Consider the following 16,786-nt stretch of genomic DNA (forward strand, 5'->3'; position numbering starts at 1 on the left):
CTGTTTTCATTTCTTTTCTTGTGTTTTGTCACTTACTTGGGGAAAAGCAAGATTTAAGTTTGGTATTGTGATGCTTGGGCATCTTGGCTAGTTTTACAAGTCATTTTAGTTAGTTTAGAACTTAGTTTTATGCATTTCTTAGGTAATAAGCAAGCATTTATATTAAATATCTTTGCATGCATTCACGCATCATAAGTGTAGTAAATTCATGAGAATACGAGAGCATATAATGCATGAAGTAGTAAAGTTAATCAAATGAACTTTATGGCATTAAAAGAAGGTTTTGTCACAGGGAAAGCTGAGGCAGAGATATGGAGCCCTGGAGGAGCAAGAACTCAACCCCACGCTCACCACTCAAGCTCACCTAAGAGTGTAACAACCCTAGTTTTTGAAAATCAAATAATTAGTTATTTGTGATTTATTTTAAGAAAATTATTTTGCTAAAGGTGATTAAATAGAGTTTCATGATAATTGAAGTTTAAATTAATTAAAATTTTTATATAAATTTTATTAGATATTTGGTATAATTGAAGTTATAATTTTGGTAATTGAAAAATAAGAAAGCATTGTATAATTTAATTTAAATAAATCCTATTTTGAATGAATTATGTTATTAATTTGAACTCCTAGAAATTATTTTATTAGAAATGATTAGATTGATATTTATAAATACTTTAAGTTTAAGTCAATTAATGTTTATGTACAATTTTTATTATGATTAATTATTTTATAAATTGAAATTAAAGTTTCAGAGATAGAAAAATAATAGAGATTTGTATGATTTAATCTAGAAAATTGATATTTGAATTTAAATTGTACTTTACAAAATATAATTAACTTGTTCATTTTATAATATAAATTAGAACTAATTGATTAAACTTAGCAATATGTTGATAAATAATGTTTCTAAATATTTTTAATAGAGTACATTTGATTTTAAAATTATCCTATCCTCCAAATTTTATCAAAATATCTATTCATATCTATCCATATTCTTTTATAAAATCCTAATTTCTAATCCTAAATTCCCAAATTGGAAATCAGAAACCCTAATCCTAATTTTCCCCTTTTCCCCAGTCTCAGAACGCAGCCCTCACCCCACCTTTCTTCCAAAACACTAACACCCAAACAAAAGAAAGAAACAAAGAAATGGAAAGGGAGAACAGAGAGCATGGAATCAGAGAAGAGGGAGCCACACTCTGCTCCGTCCAGCTCGCCGCCGCAGCACCTGGCCTTGCCATCACCGTTGCTGGAGCAAGGTCACATTGCCATCAGATTTGAAGCCGTTGAGGAGCTGAACGCTCGCGAGGGAGAGGACAAACACAAGGAGAGCTTGTGCGCGAAGGGTAGCGCCGCTGTGTCTCTGTCGCGCCTTCATCACTGTCGAAGCTGCACTTTCGCGTCACCATCGTTGTGCCTCCACCGAACCCGTCACACCGCTGCTGTTGCGATGTCATACCTGTCGCGAGGGAGAAGAGATGCGTGAGGAAGGAAGCTCGCAGGGGAGAAAGAAGAGGCTGCCTGTGCCACCCGCTCTGTCGCGTCTGATCTCTGTTATCGCCGCGTCGCCGCCACTGAAGGTCCGCCGCCATTGTTTTCATCGCCTCCATGCTTCATGTTCATCGTAGGTTACTCTGCCGTTGCTGTTCTATTCTGCTTTTCCCTGGTAGCATTGAGTTGTGTTCTGTTGCCATTATTTGGTTTGCTATTGCCTTGACTATAAAATGCCTCGTTTTCTTGATCTTCCTTAGCTGCCAATCATCACTGTCTTTGTTCGGTATTGCTGTCCTTATCCGGAACCACCGATGTCATTGTTGTTGCTTCCCCAGAAGAACTGAGGTTATTGCTACTGTTCCGGCCGTACTAGCTATTGTAAACTGGAAAAAGAAGGGGATCGCCACGTTTAATTTTGTGGATTTCGACTAACTGAGGTAGGGGATTTAACGTTTTTAATTTAGAATGCCTACCAAGTTATTGGATAAGTGCAAATGGTTAACAATATTTGAGAATTTCTTAATTGACATGAATGACCTGAAATGCATTTGAAATTTGTTAGTGGTTGTGAATAATGATTAGTTTAGTGTAATTTATCAAATTGATATATGCTAGGTTAACTATTGAAAAGTTGTCGTAATGATAATTGATGAACTGAGTTAGATTTGTGTTTGGTTTGGGATTATTGTGATGATGGTTGAGGTTGTGAAATTTGGAGTGAGTTTGATGATGTGTTAGTGCTTCAACTGGATTATTGAATTCAGGTTAAGGCTGCGAATGTCTTTGGGCTTTGTTGTGAGTGTTTGAAGTTGTAATTGATATTGTTTTCTCTGATATGGATGGAATTGAGTTGAATTATAACTGTAGTTGGTGATTGATTTGATGATTGTGCGTACTGAATGTTGTAAGGGATAGAATAAATGGTGTTACTTTTGTTGCTGAGCTTGCTGGTGTGAATTGATGAGTTATTGTGTGTTTGAATGATGATGAGTGTATATGGAAAATTATGCTTGGCATAGTGTAGAAAAGAAAAGGTTTGATGATGCTTAAGTACTTGACATCGTGTGAATTATTGATTCTGGGTTCTTGGGCTGTGTTGGCAATGAAGACAATTTTGAATAATTGGAAAGAGGTTAAACGTGTGATTTTGGAAGGGTTATAAGTTCAAATGTGGTTTTTGATAAGTAAGGTTGTTGAAAATGCTTAAGGCAGAATTTCTGCATACATGACAGTAGAAAGAATCAATTTCTGGGAGCATCCCAGGTCATATACTTGAATGAAACTATTTTTGCATGAAAGTTTACTATGTTTTGAGCATCTCATAAAAAATTCAGAATTTATTGATGAGTATTTTGGGAGAAATGAATTTTTGAAGATTGATGGTTTCTGCAGAAAATTCTGTTTCTTTACTGCAGAAGCACCAACTTCCAACTCACTTAACTTTCAATTCTGGTAAGTATTTGAGTTGAAACCAACGGCATTTTCAAGCTTCCTGTGTCCACAATCTTCATTTTAAATTTCATGTCAATATCCTATTTAACCAAGTAGATATGTTGAAAAGAGTATGGATAACTCACTGGATTTTGGAAACCGAATTCTAAAAGGCCTGGCTGTGTTTCTCACTTCATAACTTTTTCATATGACATGGTATTAATCTGGAATTTGATTCAATAAAAAGCTAAAAGAGTCTTGTTTGAGATCGTGAATTTTGAAAGGCATTGGGTGAAAACTGGATTTTTACGGAATTTATCAAACTTACTACTTGCTGCTGTTTTTTTTCTGCATTTTCTTAGGAAACAATAACAGAATTTTAAGAGTGATGGTACAAGTTTTTATTGTGACCAAATTATCTCAACACCAAGTTTCTTGGAATACTAGTTTATTGAGTTTAATTCTGAAAGAATCCTATGATAAATGAAAGTTAGTTACGAATTGATGAGGTGAAAGTTGAATTGATGGGTTATGTGGGAATTGTGGGTTATGACTGAACTGTTGGATATTGTAAATTGTGAATTTTCTGACTGATTTGAGAACCTCTTATTTGGTAATTGTTGAGGAAAGGGGAGATTTGTTGAGAAAGAGGGAACCCGTAAGGGTGGCTAAGCCCGAGTTTTAGGGGAGGTGCTGCCGGAATTTTGTAAAATCTAAGGTTTTACTTGAAAAAGTTATTTTAGAAGGTTTGAATTTAGAAAGTTGTTATTTAAGTTTTATCTATTGATTAAAGTATTATGAATGGGCTGAATTTATTATGAAAACAATTTTATTTAGGTAAGAAAAGAATTATACTATTTTGAATTTGAATTACCAAGGTTTATGTTCAAGTTTGAATTATTTTTTGAGATTTATTCAATATGAAGAGAGTTATGCTTGGGGTTTGAAATAAAGGATTACTTTTTAGAAGTTTAATGAATAATGAGAAATGATAACTTATGATGATAGTTACACTGATTCTTTTGAGGAAAGATATTCAGTTTATGAAATTATTGGCAAGGACGTGGGTTTTGTCCCGCTTGCGTATTTATGATTATAAAAGAGAATAAAAAGCAGAGGACCTGTTGAAAGGTCATTTGTTGCTTGAGGCAACCGAAGAGATGTGTTTGTTCATTTGTTGCATTATGGCAACTCTTGAGATGTTTATGTGATGATCTGCTGCGTGAAGGCAGTCAGATAAATGGTGGTACGACCACTAAGAGCGCTTCCCTGGGATACTTAGCTATAATGCTATTCTGTAAGTCAGAGGACTCTTACAGAGGTATCGAGAAAACACAACTAGCATATACTCCTGTAAGTCAAAGGACTCTTACAGTGAGAGTGTGTGTGTGCTCCTGTAAGTCAAAGGACTCTTACAATGAGTGTGTTGGGCAGATATAAGTTAACTAGCTCCGCCATGCAAGTCAAAAGACTCTTGCAGTGGGTTGCTAGTGCCACCCTGCAAGTCAAAGGACTCTTGCAGTGGTTTGCCTCACAAGTCAAAGGACTCTTGCGAGGGGCATTGCCAACAGGGAAGCCTTACCTGGTCAAAGGACTCCGGGTAACGTCGGGAGCGAGTATGTAACCGACAAATGAGCTCATTACCTGCACTAGGGCTAGACATGCATCATCCTTGTTTGTGCATTTGCATTTGATTGGGCTTGCTCATTGTACTTCTCTGTGATTGCTGTCTGCCTTGCTGTGACTGGTTTGTGTGTTGAATTGAATCTTTTGTTAGTGCTATTAGTTGGTGAGTGTATGATGATGATTAAGAATTGACGTTGTGATTGAAAATTAATTATGTGGTTGAAAAATGTTTAAAGTGACCAGTTTTATATTTTGGAATTTATTTTGAGCTTAGATTTTTGAAAAAGGTAAATAGTTAGTTAAAGTAAAACCAAGAATAGTATTTTCAAAAAGGTTTGATAAAAATATAGTTTCCTTGAGTATGTTAATTATTTGCATGTTAATCATTACTTTTATGGCATTCCCATTCCCTACTGAGAACGTGTGGTTTGTTCTCACCCCAAAATCCTCCACCTTTTCAGTGACGCAGGTTTGAAGACCCAGTTTGAAGTTTGCGGGAGATTATAGAAATTACTTATGAGTTAAGTTACTTTCATAGAAGTTCCCTCGCTCTTATTGCTTAACATTTTTATTTTAAATAGAGGGATAGGATTTGTATGTGAGTTTTATTTGAAATCTTGTGTATGACAGATATTATTATTAATAATTATGTGATTATTATTACTTGGTGATGCTTGCTATATGATTTGATAAATAAAAACAAAATTTTCTAGTATTTTTACTGAAACTGAATAGCGATATCGAACCAGAGGCTCAATAGTAAATAGTTAATAAAGGAAAGCAGGTTGGTAACACCTTACTTTCAGTACGATCATGACGTTTTGGAAGTTGGGTCGTTACAATATGGTATCAGAGCAGTTCGTTCCTGTTAGAGCCTTGGGAATGGACTGACTATGCTTCACTGCATACTCTGAGTGTCTGTCATGCTTTGTGACTTGTTCTGATAACAAGAGTTTGTGTTTTACTTGCATGACTGTCTGATGATCAACGCTGTTAGTTTACCATTGCATGCCTCATGGTATTAGGTCTGGCCAACTTAATACTAATGATTTATGTGTATGGGAACACTAATGGGTTATCATAGACGAAATAGAAGAATAGGTAATGCGATTTACGGGGTTTGGGAGCGTTAGAGGTTATGAAGTTAGCTTCGATTCGACGTATAATCTTTATTCGTGCCACATGAACTCGTGCTATCTTTTTCTTCGTTGCTTTCATTGGAATTCTCTAGTTTGAATTTCCTTCTTCGAATGTGATTTGTTTGTTTCCCAACCATATTTTGTCATTCTTGTATACCTTTGCTTGTCTATGAATCTGATTGCTTACGTAACTCTTTGAATATCCATCCTTGACAATGCCTATACTTCGGTTCGTATATTCTGTTTTCTTTGATTTCAGTTTGAACTTATTTTATTCTAACAATTTTCGAGGACGAAAATTTTTCTAAGGTGGGTAGAATGTAACAACCCTAGTTTTTGAAAATCAAATAATTAGTTATTTGTGATTTATTTTAAGAAAATTATTTTGCTAAAGGTGATTAAATAGAGTTTCATGATAATTGAAGTTTAAATTAATTAAAATTTTTATATAAATTTTATTAGATATTTGGTATAATTGAAGTTATAATTTTGGTAATTGAAAAATAAGAAAGCATTGTATAATTTAATTTAAATAAATCCTATTTTGAATGAATTATGTTATTAATTTGAACTCCTAGAAATTATTTTATTAGAAATGATTAGATTGATATTTATAAATACTTTAAGTTTAAGTCAATTAATGTTTATGTACAATTTTTATTATGATTAATTATTTTATAAATTGAAATTAAAGTTTCAGAGATAGAAAAATAATAGAGATTTGTATGATTTAATCTAGAAAATTGATATTTGAATTTAAATTGTACTTTACAAAATATAATTAACTTGTTCATTTTATAATATAAATTAGAACTAATTGATTAAACTTAGCAATATGTTGATAAATAATGTTTCTAAATATTTTTAATAGAGTACATTTGATTTTAAAATTATCCTATCCTCCAAATTTTATCAAAATATCTATTCATATCTATCCATATTCTTTTATAAAATCCTAATTTCTAATCCTAAATTCCCAAATTGGAAATCAGAAACCCTAATCCTAATTTTCCCCTTTTCCCCAGCCTCAGAACGCAGCCCTCACCCCACCTTTCTTCCAAAACACTAACACCCAAACAAAAGAAAGAAACAAAGAAATGGAAAGGGAGAACAGAGAGCATGGAATCAGAGAAGAGGGAGCCACACTCTGCTCCGTCCAGCTCGCCGCCGCAGCACCTGGCCTTGCCATCACCGTTGCTGGAGCAAGGTCACATTGCCATCAGATTTGAAGCCGTTGAGGAGCTGAACGCTCGCGAGGGAGAGGACAAACACAAGGAGAGCTTGTGCGCGAAGGGTAGCGCCGCTGTGTCTCTGTCGCGCCTTCATCACTGTCGAAGCTGCACTTTCGCGTCACCATCGTTGTGCCTCCACCGAACCCGTCACACCGCTGCTGTTGCGATGTCATACCTGTCGCGAGGGAGAAGAGATGCGTGAGGAAGGAAGCTCGCAGGGGAGAAAGAAGAGGCTGCCTGTGCCACCCGCTCTGTCGCGTCTGATCTCTGTTATCGCCGCGTCGCCGCCACTGAAGGTCCGCCGCCATTGTTTTCATCGCCTCCATGCTTCATGTTCATCGTAGGTTACTCTGCCGTTGCTGTTCTATTCTGCTTTTCCCTGGTAGCATTGAGTTGTGTTCTGTTGCCATTATTTGGTTTGCTATTGCCTTGACTATAAAATGCCTCGTTTTCTTGATCTTCCTTAGCTGCCAATCATCACTGTCTTTGTTCGGTATTGCTGTCCTTATCCGGAACCACCGATGTCATTGTTGTTGCTTCCCCAGAAGAACTGAGGTTATTGCTACTGTTCCGGCCGTACTAGCTATTGTAAACTGGAAAAAGAAGGGGATCGCCACGTTTAATTTTGTGGATTTCGACTAACTGAGGTAGGGGATTTAACGTTTTTAATTTAGAATGCCTACCAAGTTATTGGATAAGTGCAAATGGTTAACAATATTTGAGAATTTCTTAATTGACATGAATGACCTGAAATGCATTTGAAATTTGTTAGTGGTTGTGAATAATGATTAGTTTAGTGTAATTTATCAAATTGATATATGCTAGGTTAACTATTGAAAAGTTGTCGTAATGATAATTGATGAACTGAGTTAGATTTGTGTTTGGTTTGGGATTATTGTGATGATGGTTGAGGTTGTGAAATTTGGAGTGAGTTTGATGATGTGTTAGTGCTTCAACTGGATTATTGAATTCAGGTTAAGGCTGCGAATGTCTTTGGGCTTTGTTGTGAGTGTTTGAAGTTGTAATTGATATTGTTTTCTCTGATATGGATGGAATTGAGTTGAATTATAACTGTAGTTGGTGATTGATTTGATGATTGTGCGTACTGAATGTTGTAAGGGATAGAATAAATGGTGTTACTTTTGTTGCTGAGCTTGCTGGTGTGAATTGATGAGTTATTGTGTGTTTGAATGATGATGAGTGTATATGGAAAATTATGCTTGGCATAGTGTAGAAAAGAAAAGGTTTGATGATGCTTAAGTACTTGACATCGTGTGAATTATTGATTCTGGGTTCTTGGGCTGTGTTGGCAATGAAGACAATTTTGAATAATTGGAAAGAGGTTAAACGTGTGATTTTGGAAGGGTTATAAGTTCAAATGTGGTTTTTGATAAGTAAGGTTGTTGAAAATGCTTAAGGCAGAATTTCTGCATACATGACAGTAGAAAGAATCAATTTCTGGGAGCATCCCAGGTCATATACTTGAATGAAACTATTTTTGCATGAAAGTTTACTATGTTTTGAGCATCTCATAAAAAATTCAGAATTTATTGATGAGTATTTTGGGAGAAATGAATTTTTGAAGATTGATGGTTTCTGCAGAAAATTCTGTTTCTTTACTGCAGAAGCACCAACTTCCAACTCACTTAACTTTCAATTCTGGTAAGTATTTGAGTTGAAACCAACGGCATTTTCAAGCTTCCTGTGTCCACAATCTTCATTTTAAATTTCATGTCAATATCCTATTTAACCAAGTAGATATGTTGAAAAGAGTATGGATAACTCACTGGATTTTGGAAACCGAATTCTAAAAGGCCTGGCTGTGTTTCTCACTTCATAACTTTTTCATATGACATGGTATTAATCTGGAATTTGATTCAATAAAAAGCTAAAAGAGTCTTGTTTGAGATCGTGAATTTTGAAAGGCATTGGGTGAAAACTGGATTTTTACGGAATTTATCAAACTTACTACTTGCTGCTGTTTTTTTTCTGCATTTTCTTAGGAAACAATAACAGAATTTTAAGAGTGATGGTACAAGTTTTTATTGTGACCAAATTATCTCAACACCAAGTTTCTTGGAATACTAGTTTATTGAGTTTAATTCTGAAAGAATCCTATGATAAATGAAAGTTAGTTACGAATTGATGAGGTGAAAGTTGAATTGATGGGTTATGTGGGAATTGTGGGTTATGACTGAACTGTTGGATATTGTAAATTGTGAATTTTCTGACTGATTTGAGAACCTCTTATTTGGTAATTGTTGAGGAAAGGGGGAGATTTGTTGAGAAAGAGGGAACCCGTAAGGGTGGCTAAGCCCGAGTTTTAGGGGAGGTGCTGCCGGAATTTTGTAAAATCTAAGGTTTTACTTGAAAAAGTTATTTTAGAAGGTTTGAATTTAGAAAGTTATGTTATTTAAGTTTTATCTATTGATTAAAGTATTATGAATGGGCTGAATTTATTATGAAAACAATTTTATTTAGGTAAGAAAAGAATTATACTATTTTGAATTTGAATTACCAAGGTTTATGTTCAAGTTTGAATTATTTTTTGAGATTTATTCAATATGAAGAGAGTTATGCTTGGGGTTTGAAATAAAGGATTACTTTTTAGAAGTTTAATGAATAATGAGAAATGATAACTTATGATGATAGTTACACTGATTCTTTTGAGGAAAGATATTCAGTTTATGAAATTATTGGCAAGGACGTGGGTTTTGTCCCGCTTGCGTATTTATGATTATAAAAGAGAATAAAAAGCAGAGGACCTGTTGAAAGGTCATTTGTTGCTTGAGGCAACCGAAGAGATGTGTTTGTTCATTTGTTGCATTATGGCAACTCTTGAGATGTTTATGTGATGATCTGCTGCGTGAAGGCAGTCAGATAAATGGTGGTACGACCACTAAGAGCGCTTCCCTGGGATATTTAGCTATAATGCTATTCTGTAAGTCAGAGGACTCTTACAGAGGTATCGAGAAAACACAACTAGCATATACTCCTGTAAGTCAAAGGACTCTTACAGTGAGAGTGTGTGTGTGCTCCTGTAAGTCAAAGGACTCTTACAATGAGTGTGTTGGGCAGATATAAGTTAACTAGCTCCGCCATGCAAGTCAAAAGACTCTTGCAGTGGGTTGCTAGTGCCACCCTGCAAGTCAAAGGACTCTTGCAGTGGTTTGCCTCACAAGTCAAAGGACTCTTGCGAGGGGCATTGCCAACAGGGAAGCCTTACCTGGTCAAAGGACTCCGGGTAACGTCGGGAGCGAGTATGTAACCGACAAATGAGCTCATTACCTGCACTAGGGCTAGACATGCATCATCCTTGTTTGTGCATTTGCATTTGATTGGGCTTGCTCATTGTACTTCTCTGTGATTGCTGTCTGCCTTGCTGTGACTGGTTTGTGTGTTGAATTGAATCTTTTGTTAGTGCTATTAGTTGGTGAGTGTATGATGATGATTAAGAATTGACGTTGTGATTGAAAATTAATTATGTGGTTGAAAAATGTTTAAAGTGACCAGTTTTATATTTTGGAATTTATTTTGAGCTTAGATTTTTGAAAAAGGTAAATAGTTAGTTAAAGTAAAACCAAGAATAGTATTTTCAAAAAGGTTTGATAAAAATATAGTTTCCTTGAGTATGTTAATTATTTGCATGTTAATCATTACTTTTATGGCATTCCCATTCCCTACTGAGAACGTGTGGTTTGTTCTCATCCCAAAATCCTCCACCTTTTCAGTGACGCAGGTTTGAAGACCCAGTTTGAAGTTTGCGGGAGATTATAGAAATTACTTATGAGTTAAGTTACTTTCATAGAAGTTCCCTCGCTCTTATTGCTTAACATTTTTATTTTAAATAGAGGGATAGGCTTTGTATGTGAGTTTTATTTGAAATCTTGTGTATGACAGATATTATTATTAATAATTATGTGATTATTATTACTTGGTGATGCTTGCTATATGATTTGATAAATAAAAACAAAATTTTCTAGTATTTTTACTGAAACTGAATAGCGATATCGAACCAGAGGCTCAATAGTAAATAGTTAATAAAGGAAAGCAGGTTGGTAACACCTTACTTTCGGTACGATCATGACGTTCTGGAAGTTGGGTCGTTACAATATGGTATCAGAGCAGTTCGTTCCTGTTAGAGCCTTGGGAATGGACTGACTATGCTTCACTGCATACTCTGAGTGTCTGTCATGCTTTGTGACTTGTTCTGATAACAAGAGTTTGTGTTTTACTTGCATGACTGTCTGATGATCAACGCTGTTAGTTTACCATTGCATGCCTCATGGTATTAGGTCTGGCCAACTTAATACTAATGATTTATGTGTATGGGAACACTAATGGGTTATCATAGACGAAATAGAAGAATAGGTAATGCGATTTACGGGGTTTGGGAGCGTTAGAGGTTATGAAGTTAGCTTCGATTCGACGTATAATCTTTATTCGTGCCACATGAACTCGTGCTATCTTTTTCTTCGTTGCTTTCATTGGAATTCTCTAGTTTGAATTTCCTTCTTCGAATGTGATTTGTTTGTTTCCCAACCATATTTTGTCATTCTTGTATACCTTTGCTTGTCTATGAATCTGATTGCTTACGTAACTCTTTGAATATCCATCCTTGACAATGCCTATACTTCGGTTCGTATATTCTGTTTTCTTTGATTTCAGTTTGAACTTATTTTATTCTAACAATTTTCGAGGACGAAAATTTTTCTAAGGTGGGTAGAATGTAACAACCCTAGTTTTTGAAAATCAAATAATTAGTTATTTGTGATTTATTTTAAGAAAATTATTTTGCTAAAGGTGATTAAATAGAGTTTCATGATAATTGAAGTTTAAATTAATTAAAATTTTTATATAAATTTTATTAGATATTTGGTATAATTGAAGTTATAATTTTGGTAATTGAAAAATAAGAAAGCATTGTATAATTTAATTTAAATAAATCCTATTTTGAATGAATTATGTTATTAATTTGAACTCCTAGAAATTATTTTATTAGAAATGATTAGATTGATATTTATAAATACTTTAAGTTTAAGTCAATTAATGTTTATGTACAATTTTTATTATGATTAATTATTTTATAAATTGAAATTAAAGTTTCAGAGATAGAAAAATAATAGAGATTTGTATGATTTAATCTAGAAAATTGATATTTGAATTTAAATTGTACTTTACAAAATATAATTAACTTGTTCATTTTATAATATAAATTAGAACTAATTGATTAAACTTAGCAATATGTTGATAAATAATGTTTCTAAATATTTTTAATAGAGTACATTTGATTTTAAAATTATCCTATCCTCCAAATTTTATCAAAATATCTATTCATATCTATCCATATTCTTTTATAAAATCCTAATTTCTAATCCTAAATTCCCAAATTGGAAATCAGAAACCCTAATCCTAATTTTCCCCTTTTCCCCAGCCTCAGAACGCAGCCCTCACCCCACCTTTCTTCCAAAACACTAACACCCAAACAAAAGAAAGAAACAAAGAAATGGAAAGGGAGAACAGAGAGCATGGAATCAGAGAAGAGGGAGCCACACTCTGCTCCGTCCAGCTCGCCGCCGCAGCACCTGGCCTTGCCATCACCGTTGCTGGAGCAAGGTCACATTGCCATCAGATTTGAAGCCGTTGAGGAGCTGAACGCTCGCGAGGGAGAGGACAAACACAAGGAGAGCTTGTGCGCGAAGGGTAGCGCCGCTGTGTCTCTGTCGCGCCTTCATCACTGTCGAAGCTGCACTTTCGCGTCACCATCGTTGTGCCTCCACCGAACCCGTCACACCGCTGCTGTTGCGATGTCATACCTGTCGCGAGGGAGAAGAGATGCGTGAGGAAGGAAGCTCGCAGGGGAGAAAGAAGAGGCTGCCTGTGCCACCCGCTCTGTCGCGTCTGATCTCTGTTATCGCCGCGTCGCCGCCACTGAAGGTCCGCCGCCATTGTTTTCATCGCCTCCATGCTTCATGTTCATCGTAGGTTACTCTGCCGTTGCTGTTCTATTCTGCTTTTCCCTGGTAGCATTGAGTTGTGTTCTGTTGCCATTATTTGGTTTGCTATTGCCTTGACTATAAAATGCCTCGTTTTCTTGATCTTCCTTAGCTGCCAATCATCACTGTCTTTGTTCGGTATTGCTGTCCTTATCCGGAACCACCGATGTCATTGTTGTTGCTTCCCCAGAAGAACTGAGGTTATTGCTACTGTTCCGGCCGTACTAGCTATTGTAAACTGGAAAAAGAAGGGGATCGCCACGTTTAATTTTGTGGATTTCGACTAACTGAGGTAGGGGATTTAACGTTTTTAATTTAGAATGCCTACCAAGTTATTGGATAAGTGCAAATGGTTAACAATATTTGAGAATTTCTTAATTGACATGAATGACCTGAAATGCATTTGAAATTTGTTAGTGGTTGTGAATAATGATTAGTTTAGTGTAATTTATCAAATTGATATATGCTAGGTTAACTATTGAAAAGTTGTCGTAATGATAATTGATGAACTGAGTTAGATTTGTGTTTGGTTTGGGATTATTGTGATGATGGTTGAGGTTGTGAAATTTGGAGTGAGTTTGATGATGTGTTAGTGCTTCAACTGGATTATTGAATTCAGGTTAAGGCTGCGAATGTCTTTGGGCTTTGTTGTGAGTGTTTGAAGTTGTAATTGATATTGTTTTCTCTGATATGGATGGAATTGAGTTGAATTATAACTGTAGTTGGTGATTGATTTGATGATTGTGCGTACTGAATGTTGTAAGGGATAGAATAAATGGTGTTACTTTTGTTGCTGAGCTTGCTGGTGTGAATTGATGAGTTATTGTGTGTTTGAATGATGATGAGTGTATATGGAAAATTATGCTTGGCATAGTGTAGAAAAGAAAAGGTTTGATGATGCTTAAGTACTTGACATCGTGTGAATTATTGATTCTGGGTTCTTGGGCTGTGTTGGCAATGAAGACAATTTTGAATAATTGGAAAGAGGTTAAACGTGTGATTTTGGAAGGGTTATAAGTTCAAATGTGGTTTTTGATAAGTAAGGTTGTTGAAAATGCTTAAGGCAGAATTTCTGCATACATGACAGTAGAAAGAATCAATTTCTGGGAGCATCCCAGGTCATATACTTGAATGAAACTATTTTTGCATGAAAGTTTACTATGTTTTGAGCATCTCATAAAAAAATCAGAATTTATTGATGAGTATTTTGGGAGAAATGAATTTTTGAAGATTGATGGTTTCTGCAGAAAATTCTGTTTCTTTACTGCAGAAGCACCAACTTCCAACTCACTTAACTTTCAATTCTGGTAAGTATTTGAGTTGAAACCAACGGCATTTTCAAGCTTCCTGTGTCCACAATCTTCATTTTAAATTTCATGTCAATATCCTATTTAACCAAGTAGATATGTTGAAAAGAGTATGGATAACTCACTGGATTTTGGAAACCGAATTCTAAAAGGCCTGGCTGTGTTTCTCACTTCATAACTTTTTCATATGACATGGTATTAATCTGGAATTTGATTCAATAAAAAGCTAAAAGAGTCTTGTTTGAGATCGTGAATTTTGAAAGGCATTGGGTGAAAACTGGATTTTTACGGAATTTATCAAACTTACTACTTGCTGCTGTTTTTTTTCTGCATTTTCTTAGGAAACAATAACAGAATTTTAAGAGTGATGGTACAAGTTTTTATTGTGACCAAATTATCTCAACACCAAGTTTCTTGGAATACTAGTTTATTGAGTTTAATTCTGAAAGAATCCTATGATAAATGAAAGTTAGTTACGAATTGATGAGGTGAAAGTTGAATTGATGGGTTATGTGGGAATTGTGGGTTATGACTGAACTGTTGGATATTGTAAATTGTGAATTTTCTGACTGATTTGAGAACCTCTTATTTGGTAATTGTTGAGGAAAGGGGGAGATTTGTTGAGAAAGAGGGAACCCGTAAGGGTGGCTAAGCCCGAGTTTTAGGGGAGGTGCTGCCGGAATTTTGTAAAATCTAAGGTTTTACTTGAAAAAGTTATTTTAGAAGGTTTGAATTTAGAAAGTTATGTTATTTAAGTTTTATCTATTGATTAAAGTATTATGAATGGGCTGAATTTATTATGAAAACAATTTTATTTAGGTAAGAAAAGAATTATACTATTTTGAATTTGAATTACCAAGGTTTATGTTCAAGTTTGAATTATTTTTTGAGATTTATTCAATATGAAGAGAGTTATGCTTGGGGTTTGAAATAAAGGATTACTTTTTAGAAGTTTAATGAATAATGAGAAATGATAACTTATGATGATAGTTACACTGATTCTTTTGAGGAAAGATATTCAGTTTATGAAATTATTGGCAAGGACGTGGGTTTTGTCCCGCTTGCGTATTTATGATTATAAAAGAGAATAAAAAGCAGAGGACCTGTTGAAAGGTCATTTGTTGCTCGAGGCAACCGAAGAGATGTGTTTGTTCATTTGTTGCATTATGGCAACTCTTGAGATGTTTATGTGATGATCTGCTGCGTGAAGGCAGTCAGATAAATGGTGGTACGACCACTAAGAGCGCTTCCCTGGGATACTTAGCTATAATACTATTCTGTAAGTCAGAGGACTCTTACAGAGGTATCGAGAAAACACAACTAGCATATACTCCTGTAAGTCAAAGGACTCTTACAGTGAGAGTGTGTGTGTGCTCCTGTAAGTCAAAGGACTCTTACAGTGAGTGTGTTGGGCAGATATAAGTTAACTAGCTCCGCCATGTAAGTCAAAGGACTCTTGCAGTGGGTTGCTAGTGCCACCCTGCAAGTCAAAGGACTCTTGCAGTGGTTTGCCTCACAAGTCAAAGGACTCTTGCGAGGGGCATTGCCAACAGGGAAGCCTTACCTGGTCAAAGGACTCCGGGTAACGTCGGGAGCGGGTATGTAACCGACAAATGAGCTCATTACCTGCACTAGGGCTAGACATGCATCATCCTTGTTTGTGCATTTGCATTTGATTGGGCTTGCTCATTGTACTTCTCTGTGATTGCTGTCTGCCTTGCTGTGACTGGTTTGTGTGTTGAATTGAATCTTTTGTTAGTGCTATTAGTTGGTGAGTGTATGATGATGATTAAGAATTGACGTTGTGATTGAAAATTAATTATGTGGTTGAAAAATGTTTAAAGTGACCAGTTTTATATTTTGGAATTTATTTTGAGTTTAGATTTTTGAAAAAGGTAAATAGTTAGTTAAAGTAAAACCAAGAATAGTATTTTCAAAAAGGTTTGATAAAAATATAGTTTCCTTGAGTATGTTAATTATTTGCATGTTAATCATTACTTTTATGGCATTCCCATTCCCTACTGAGAACGTGTGGTTTGTTCTCACCCCAAAATCCTCCACCTTTTCAGTGACGCAGGTTTGAAGACCCAGTTTGAAGTTTGCGGGAGATTATAGAAATTACTTATGAGTTAAGTTACTTTCATAGAAGTTCCCTCGCTCTTATTGCTTAACATTTTTATTTTAAATAGAGGGATAGGATTTGTATGTGAGTTTTATTTGAAATCTTGTGTATGACAGATATTATTATTAATAATTATGTGATTATTATTACTTGGTGATGCTTGCTATATGATTTGATAAATAAAAACAAAATTTTCTAGTATTTTTACTGAAACTGAATAGCGATATCGAACCAAAGGCTCAATAGTAAATAGTTAATAAAGGAAAGCAGGTTGGTAACACCTTACTTTCGGTACGATCATGACGTTCTGGAAGTTGGGTCGTTACAAAGAGCATTCAGCAATTTAAAACTGGCGCTCTCCACTGGCGCTTGCCAGCAAACTTGCTAGAGACCCCCAACCTCTACAGCATCAAGACCAAAACTGGCGCTCTCTACTGGC

General features: G+C 35.3%; 1 long non-coding RNA gene across 1 annotated transcript; it reads left to right on the top strand.

Annotated features, from left to right (window-relative positions):
* Nucleotides 1–1,030: 1,030 nt before the first annotated feature.
* On the top strand, nt 1,031–16,496 carry LOC112715655 (uncharacterized). Its single transcript, XR_003159890.3, has 7 exons — nt 1,031–1,624; nt 1,752–1,931; nt 6,716–7,262; nt 7,390–7,569; nt 12,357–12,903; nt 13,031–13,210; nt 16,295–16,496. It is a non-coding gene; the product is annotated as an uncharacterized lncRNA (long non-coding RNA).
* Nucleotides 16,497–16,786: the final 290 nt, after the last annotated feature.

Source organism: Arachis hypogaea, chromosome 10 (assembly GCF_003086295.3).
Source record: "Arachis hypogaea cultivar Tifrunner chromosome 10, arahy.Tifrunner.gnm2.J5K5, whole genome shotgun sequence".
Classification (NCBI taxonomy): domain Eukaryota; kingdom Viridiplantae; phylum Streptophyta; class Magnoliopsida; order Fabales; family Fabaceae; genus Arachis; species Arachis hypogaea.